The sequence below is a fragment of the Melospiza georgiana genome, chromosome 12 (genome assembly GCF_028018845.1).
Source record: "Melospiza georgiana isolate bMelGeo1 chromosome 12, bMelGeo1.pri, whole genome shotgun sequence".
Taxonomy (NCBI): Eukaryota; Metazoa; Chordata; class Aves; order Passeriformes; family Passerellidae; genus Melospiza; species Melospiza georgiana.
In genome coordinates this window covers 11,349,950-11,356,683 of record NC_080441.1, presented here as the reverse complement: position 1 = coordinate 11,356,683, position 6,734 = coordinate 11,349,950, and the positions used below count along the sequence as shown (strand labels likewise).

At 38.4% G+C, this 6,734-nt stretch overlaps 1 protein-coding gene across 1 annotated transcript in view; it reads left to right on the top strand.

Moving 5' to 3' along the window:
• The first annotated feature begins 2,739 nt into the window (after nucleotides 1–2,739).
• The window catches only part of COL4A6 (collagen type IV alpha 6 chain), a 70,273-nt gene continuing 66,278 nt past the window's right edge, over nucleotides 2,740–6,734 (top strand). The window contains exon 1 of the mRNA XM_058032370.1: nucleotides 2,740–2,809. The gene's annotated coding sequence lies outside the window, so the exon portion shown is untranslated. The remainder of the gene's footprint in view (nucleotides 2,810–6,734) is intronic.

Genomic DNA, 6,734 nt, shown 5'->3' with positions numbered 1-6,734 from the left:
TTAGAGTTGTGTTCACAAATATTATGCACATGGCTGTTTAGGATTTAAATAGCCATGGAGTGTCTGATGTCAGCTACTTCCCCTAAATGAAATACTCAGGACATGTACACCTGGTTTGGAGCCAACTGGCTTTGATTTGCTTCCTTTCCAAATGCCTTCATTCATAAGTGAGCAAAGTGATCCTCATGCTGTGAAAAAGAAACCTAGAAGTACATGGTGAACACAGTTTTACACAAAATAAGGACATATCTTCAGTTTTTCACAAAGCTCAGTAAGAGTTTTATCCAGCTTCCTATAAATTAAAGAGAAGCTTCCTATAACTTAAAGAGAAATATTTCTTCTGACTTCAGTGGGATTTTGACTAAAGCCTTATTTACTACACTGCATCAATGATGGGAGCAGCAGGAGCCTGAGGGATAGAAAAAATCATGGATATTTGTCCAGTCCTTGCCCCTGGGAAAGACCTGACTGCCACCAGAGCAGGGGATTAGTGCTTGGAGACAGTGACTACTGCAAGGCAGTGAGCTCAGGGGGATGCAGAGCTATGGTGAATGGGAACTTCTTTGCCACTGCTCACTCCTGGGAGCCATCAAATGGGCAGAAACATGGGCCCCCAGGGCTTGTGAAAGTGGCTGCTGGAACAAGGAATAAGCTGGAGAAAAAGTTGATTGGAAGTTTAAATCTTTGAAGAATTCAAGGTTGAATAAGTGTCTGGGGAAGCATAATCTGACTACCTGGAGGCATAAAGCTGTGTGAAGAGTTTAAATGCAAGGTTAAGCGTCAGGAATAGAGATATGCATTGCTTAGCAATGGGTCCAAATCTCCATTGTGAAATGTGCATATAAGCATGGGAAAATATGTATCTCAGTGCTCTTCACTCTAAAAACAGGTTGACAAAGAAATGACCTCTCAGCAGGGTGTCCATTAAGATAAGGACCAGATTTTCTGTACTGAGCCCTTGCTGTTGCACATTGCAGACTCAAGTTCATGGTGACCATTCCTTGTCTGAGGAGAAAGCTTGGAGATGCTTTTACAGTCTATTCTATAATCTCCAGATGCAGTTTGTCTCTTTCTCTTTGCTTTTGGGTAGTTTATAGGCTGGCTGGTAATTTTTGTTTTCTTAGCTGTTTGGTTTTCTTTTACCTCTACTTCATTCTTGATTTTCTGCTGCTGGCAGAATTGTCTGTGGTGCATTTCCCATTATGGTGCCTCTCTTTTGGTGCCTTTCTTCAGTTCCAGTTTGGTGTTAGATCCTACCATAGGATTTTAATGAGTAGTCCAAAAGCCCCATATCTAATGGGGCTTCATCTGAACAAAGCTGCCACAATGTCTGCACAGTGTTTCATAGGATTTTTTTAAAACTTGATACTTCTTAGATTTGCTTGAAGGTTGTTATGACTATTTTACAGCAAGAGATAACACTTCTTTCTGTATAGGGAAGTATGGGAGATTGGATTTAAGGCTTTTTGTTAATATCTGTTAATTCTAAGTCCAAAGGTGTTTAATTTAGCAAAACAGCATAAATATCAGCATGTGTAGAGGTTTTGATTTATCTTCAGCAGAACACTGATCAAGTGATATCAGACTAGTTACTTTCTTTGAGAAAGCTGATTCAAAGAAGCTCAAAAGTTGAGAAGCTTGCATGAATTGTCTTTCATTTTTCACGTTCCTCACTGTCAGAAAATTTTAAAGGCTTTAAAAATATTTCCTGTGAATGCTTTTAGTAAAGAAATTTTTGGCTCCAGTCTGAACTTGTTTTGGCATTTAGTTTGATCACTTTCATATGAGTAGCTTAAATGTTTATTCCTTTCAGAATTTCAAACCCAGGCACTGTACCTGAACATGCTAGACAGTGAAAGTTTCCTTTAAGAGGGGTTTTCATAGTGTGTGACAAAACTACATTGCTAAAGGGGACCTTTTTTCCAGGACTTATTGCAGGGCTTTGGGAAGCCCAGTCCTTCAAACCTGTTTAGTGTGGAAGCAGGTCAAACTCTATAAACTAAATTCATGTTGTTAACTTTCATGCACTCTATTGGCTGGGAATTAAGCTTGTGATATAGGGACTTCTGATTGACATAAATATTGTAATTATTCTTGAAACAACTAATGCCAGTGCAGAAAATTGGGAATATATTTTCAGTTTAAATCCAAATCCACGGTGGTTTCCTACACACTTCCTTGTACATGTGTTCTTAGTTAAAAATGCCATTTTCTCTCATCCAGTAGCTTTTGTTCTTGTGCTTTAGGGATGCAGCTTCTTGTTCTTAGAAACATGGAAGGGTCCCAAAATTAAATTTGTCTTGATAGTTCCTATTGATGTAAAGATACTTGTTTATGCAGGATGGCTGAGGCACAAGTTGCTGTTACCAATTTTGATCCTAGTCTAATAGTGTACTGAGAATCTCAAAACATCATCTATTTTCATGGGTTGAGAGCCTGGGGAAGCACTCTGCACCTTGCAGAAGAGCACCAACTTGTGTAAATTCACTTGTCCTCAAAGAATTTCTAGCCCAACTTTTTCTGTTTACTTGGTGATTCTGAAAAGGACTCAACTGTGGAAAATTTAAAATGTAACTTTGCCCAATTACTTCCCAGAAAATTCACACAACAAAGGTAATGTAGGTGAAAAGTGTTGACAGAGCAAGTGGTTTAATTAAAGAAGATCTTCTTCAGCTAACAAACAGTTATGAAATTCGATTTTTTCAAAATTTTTCTTTCTTTTTAGGGTGGAAAGAAGTCCTACATTGGGCCATGTGGGGGCCGCAACTGCAGTGCTGGATGCAAATGTTTTCCAGAGAAGGGTGCACGGGTAAGTTTGTTTACACTAATATAACTTGTCCTTGCCTCTTACCAATCTTTTTAGAAATAAATGAATAAATAAACACCATGTTAAAATGTGTAATTCTCAATCTAATGACCTCATGAAATGACAAATTATGAAGACCAGCTGCATTTCAAATGTCCCTGGCCAAGATTTCAAAAGCTGTTCTAAAGATTTACAAATGGCTCGCTTTGTAATGAGTCTTCAATAGAATCCTATTTCTTTATGGGATCTGAGCCCTAGTTCAAAAGAAGTCAGATGGTCTTTAAGTAGATTACAACAATTAAAATTAAGAAAATCAAAGTAGTGTGGGCTTCTAGTACAGATTTTGCCCAGGCCTTACTGGAATAGCTTCTGTTTATTTGTGGAAGTGTTTTTGATTTGTGTATTTGGTTGTGGAGGAGTAATAACTCAAAATGGATCTAAGCAATTCACTTTGAGGAAGTTGGTTGTGTAGCTAAAGTTTTTCTCTCCAAAGTCTTCATTTGAAGAAGCCAAATGTTTAAGCAAGATTTCTGTAAAAATCTTTATTTCTTTTGCTTTTATGAGCAGACTACAACTTATCTTAATGCAGCTGCTTATCTCCTCTCTTAGGGGAATGCAGTAATTGATTTCACTCTGCCTTCAGTTGCAATGTTAATTTTTGTCCAGACACCATCTACTTAATGTTTTATCTTAAGCTCTAGAGCATTTTAACATGTATGAAAATGAATCTTACAGATTTTGCTTTTGGAGATGAAAGGAGGAAAGAGCACACAGTAGGTACTTGAGGAATTTGAAAGGCTTAAAGAGAAGGGAAATAATACAAGTTGTCTTGTTTAATTAATCAGCTGTACTTCCTGAAATCATATTGAAAACTTATCCTCTGAGCAAAACCAAAAAAGAAAAAGTATTATTTAAACACCAGCAATCCTGGTTTTTTTCCAGTCTATTTTAGTGACACAGTATGTGTATATGCAAGGCATTACTTTTTGGGTTGAATTTAGGAAAATGTTGCCATTTACAAATGATTGTTTTAAAAATTATGGTTTTTCTAATTACAGACAGAGTGTGAATGCTTAATTGATAACTGGTGATGTGTTTGCTCTGGAAATATAAAAATTCTTTTAGTACATCTTGTGGCGGAGGGGAAAGCATGTCTAAACAGATAAGCAGAAAAACTTTGCAAGGAAGTTCTCAATATACCCTAGAATATGAACTAAAGTGAATTGCTCAATACCTTTGTGATTAGATACAGTAAGGGACAGACCTAATTTGGTTCTGGAACACAATATCCTGTAAATGCTTTGACCTTTAGACAGCAATGAGCATCATTCTTCTGTCTCTCTACATTCCTGGGTCCAACTTGATTGTTTGAAGTGGCCACAATGCTGTTGACCTTGCAGTTTGAGCTCTTGGCATCTCTTTTGTTAAGATGTCACAAAGATTTTAGGCTGTTTTCATTGCTGACCTGAGAACTCATTTGGCTTTTAGCTTATTTCTTATGTGACCTGTATGGGTTGAGCATTTTCAGTCCCCCAAACACATATTCCATCCTGCTGAGACCTGTCTATGGAGTGGAGTGTCTGCTACAAGTGGTAATCTTTCCCTTTTACAACACTACTTCCATCAAGTGTGCTGAGCCCTCCTGACACCTTCTTGGACATCTGCAGGCAGCTACTGGAGGCCTGCCATGCCTGAGGATATGGAGGTGACTGGCTGAACTGGGAAGGGATGGTGTGATTATGTATCCTGCAGCACAGCTTGTTTCTTGCACTGTACAGCCTGAGGCTAATTCCTTGGCTTCCTGCCTAGCTGCTTCCCCACTGCTGCAAAGCCTTTAAGTTCAGAAACAGAGACAGGACTTTGTCAATGCCCTGAATCCATATTTTGTGTAAAAATGTTTCAGCTGTCAATTTTCCACAATTAACCAGATCAGAATAAAGCTAAGCTTTCTTTTTGAAAGAAGAAAATAGCTAAAAAGCACAAAAATGACAATAAGCTGACAGCTTAATGAAAATAATATAGACAATGTCCTTAAATGTCCTCCTTGAATGCACTTTTGATCAGATCAAGCTTTAAATTTTTTATTTAGGCAATAAAAATGTAAAAACTGCCTCAGACTACTTGATTAGTAAGAGATGTTTCTAGAAACGGGATGCAGATGTGTGTAATCCACAGGTGCTCACATTCTTGTTTTTGCTATAGACTGCTGCTGTATGTGCAGGGTATATTAAAAAACACCACAAACCGCAAAGAAACACCAACCAACCAAAAAAAAAAACCCACCCCAAAACTCAACAAACCAGTATAATCTCACTATCTGTAAGACTGACCTTGTTAGAAGGCTAATCTCTATGCAGTGAGTCAGCAATTTGTGGAATAATTGAGATTCTTTTCTGAAGGAAGGGTGGTAGAGTGCTTCTCTAGCACCCCTTAGGGAACTCTCCTAGCAGTGTGGTAAGGCACATCTCCTAAAAGCACAAAATTTCCCTTCTGTTGTCTGAATGCTTGCCTTACATTTGAAAAGCAGTAATGTTACCTTGTACCAATTTTAGGCTGTGCATTGAATCTTGATATGATCCAATTTACTGTGAGGCCTGCACAAGGAGAAATCTGTTATGGAAGCATTTTCATCTTAGCCAGTGATTCAGAATTGGTTCTTTTATCTAATGATGAGTTAATGAAAAGCCTGTCTCTGTGTAATTCAGTGGCCAAACTCCTGGCCATTGCAGCCATTCTCCCCTCCTTATCAGTTTTTATCTTGTAAAGATGTGTGAGTAGCAATCCAGTGATTTGTGCAGAAGTCCGCTTCTTCATGGAGAAGTGTTGTCTTCACTGGAGGGTCCCAGGTAGGACCTTGTCTGGAGGTTTTCTCAGAGGTCAAGTTAAAAGGTTAAACTGAGTGTGTGGCTCTTACTACTGAAGTGCTCAGGAGGATATCTGCACATGGTGTGATAGGGTAACAGTAGATATAATAGCAAGTCAAGCCCAGAAACCTAGGAGTTTTGGATCTGGTTGTTCCCCTAAACTGCTTTGCTAGAACTTGTACTGATTTTGATATGAAAGTTAATGTAATGCTCTGCAAAGAGCTTCCCAGAGGCTGCATAAGCCCTGCCTAGCTGGAGTCTCTAGGTGAACGTATGCATCTTCTAAATCTCTGTGTCCCTACTCTCATTTTTCTGGCCAGCTGAGATACCAGTTATCCAGCTAAGGCAATTTGAAAGGGAATTCTGGTGTGATAGTACCCAAATGAACCCTGGTACATAGAATTTTTTGGGACAGGAGACAGTGTGAACACACACTTACACTGAACCCACTTTTGCATACAAGACTTACATACAGTCATCTTTAGGAACAACAACTGATGGGCAGAAAAAGTGCTTTATATTAAATTATGAAGCACAAGAGGAAAGGTGAAAGAAAATCAACCATATTAAATAAAAAGTTAAATGAGGAGGCGAATGTAAATTCTTATACTAGTTCCTATCCTAGTGCAAAGATATGTTCAGTTTCAGTGCAGGTGAGTGATCTCCAGCTAGAAGATTTTTGGGACTGTCAGAAGAATTTACTGTGTTTTAAAAAGTGTTTTTCATTCCACTTGCTCACTGTTTGTCCACAGTTTATGGGCAGGGATAATGCTGCTGAGAGTTTCATGCTGTATTGGTGGCTGTCTTGCTAAGAAATGCTCTGCAGATAAGTCAGCAGGGAACAGGAGGCATTTTTCATACTTTCAGAGTATTAAGAAGCACTAAATAGTTGGCTGCCTGCACAATTTCATTTTGCAGCTCATTTTGCATTTGTTTATAATAATGTTGGCTTTTTTGTTTTTATAATGTCATCAACTTTCAAACACTCACGAAGATAAAGTAGCAGACCCAGTCTTTGTTGCAAGTATACCTTCTCCTGATGCCTGTTCACTTATCTTGGAATT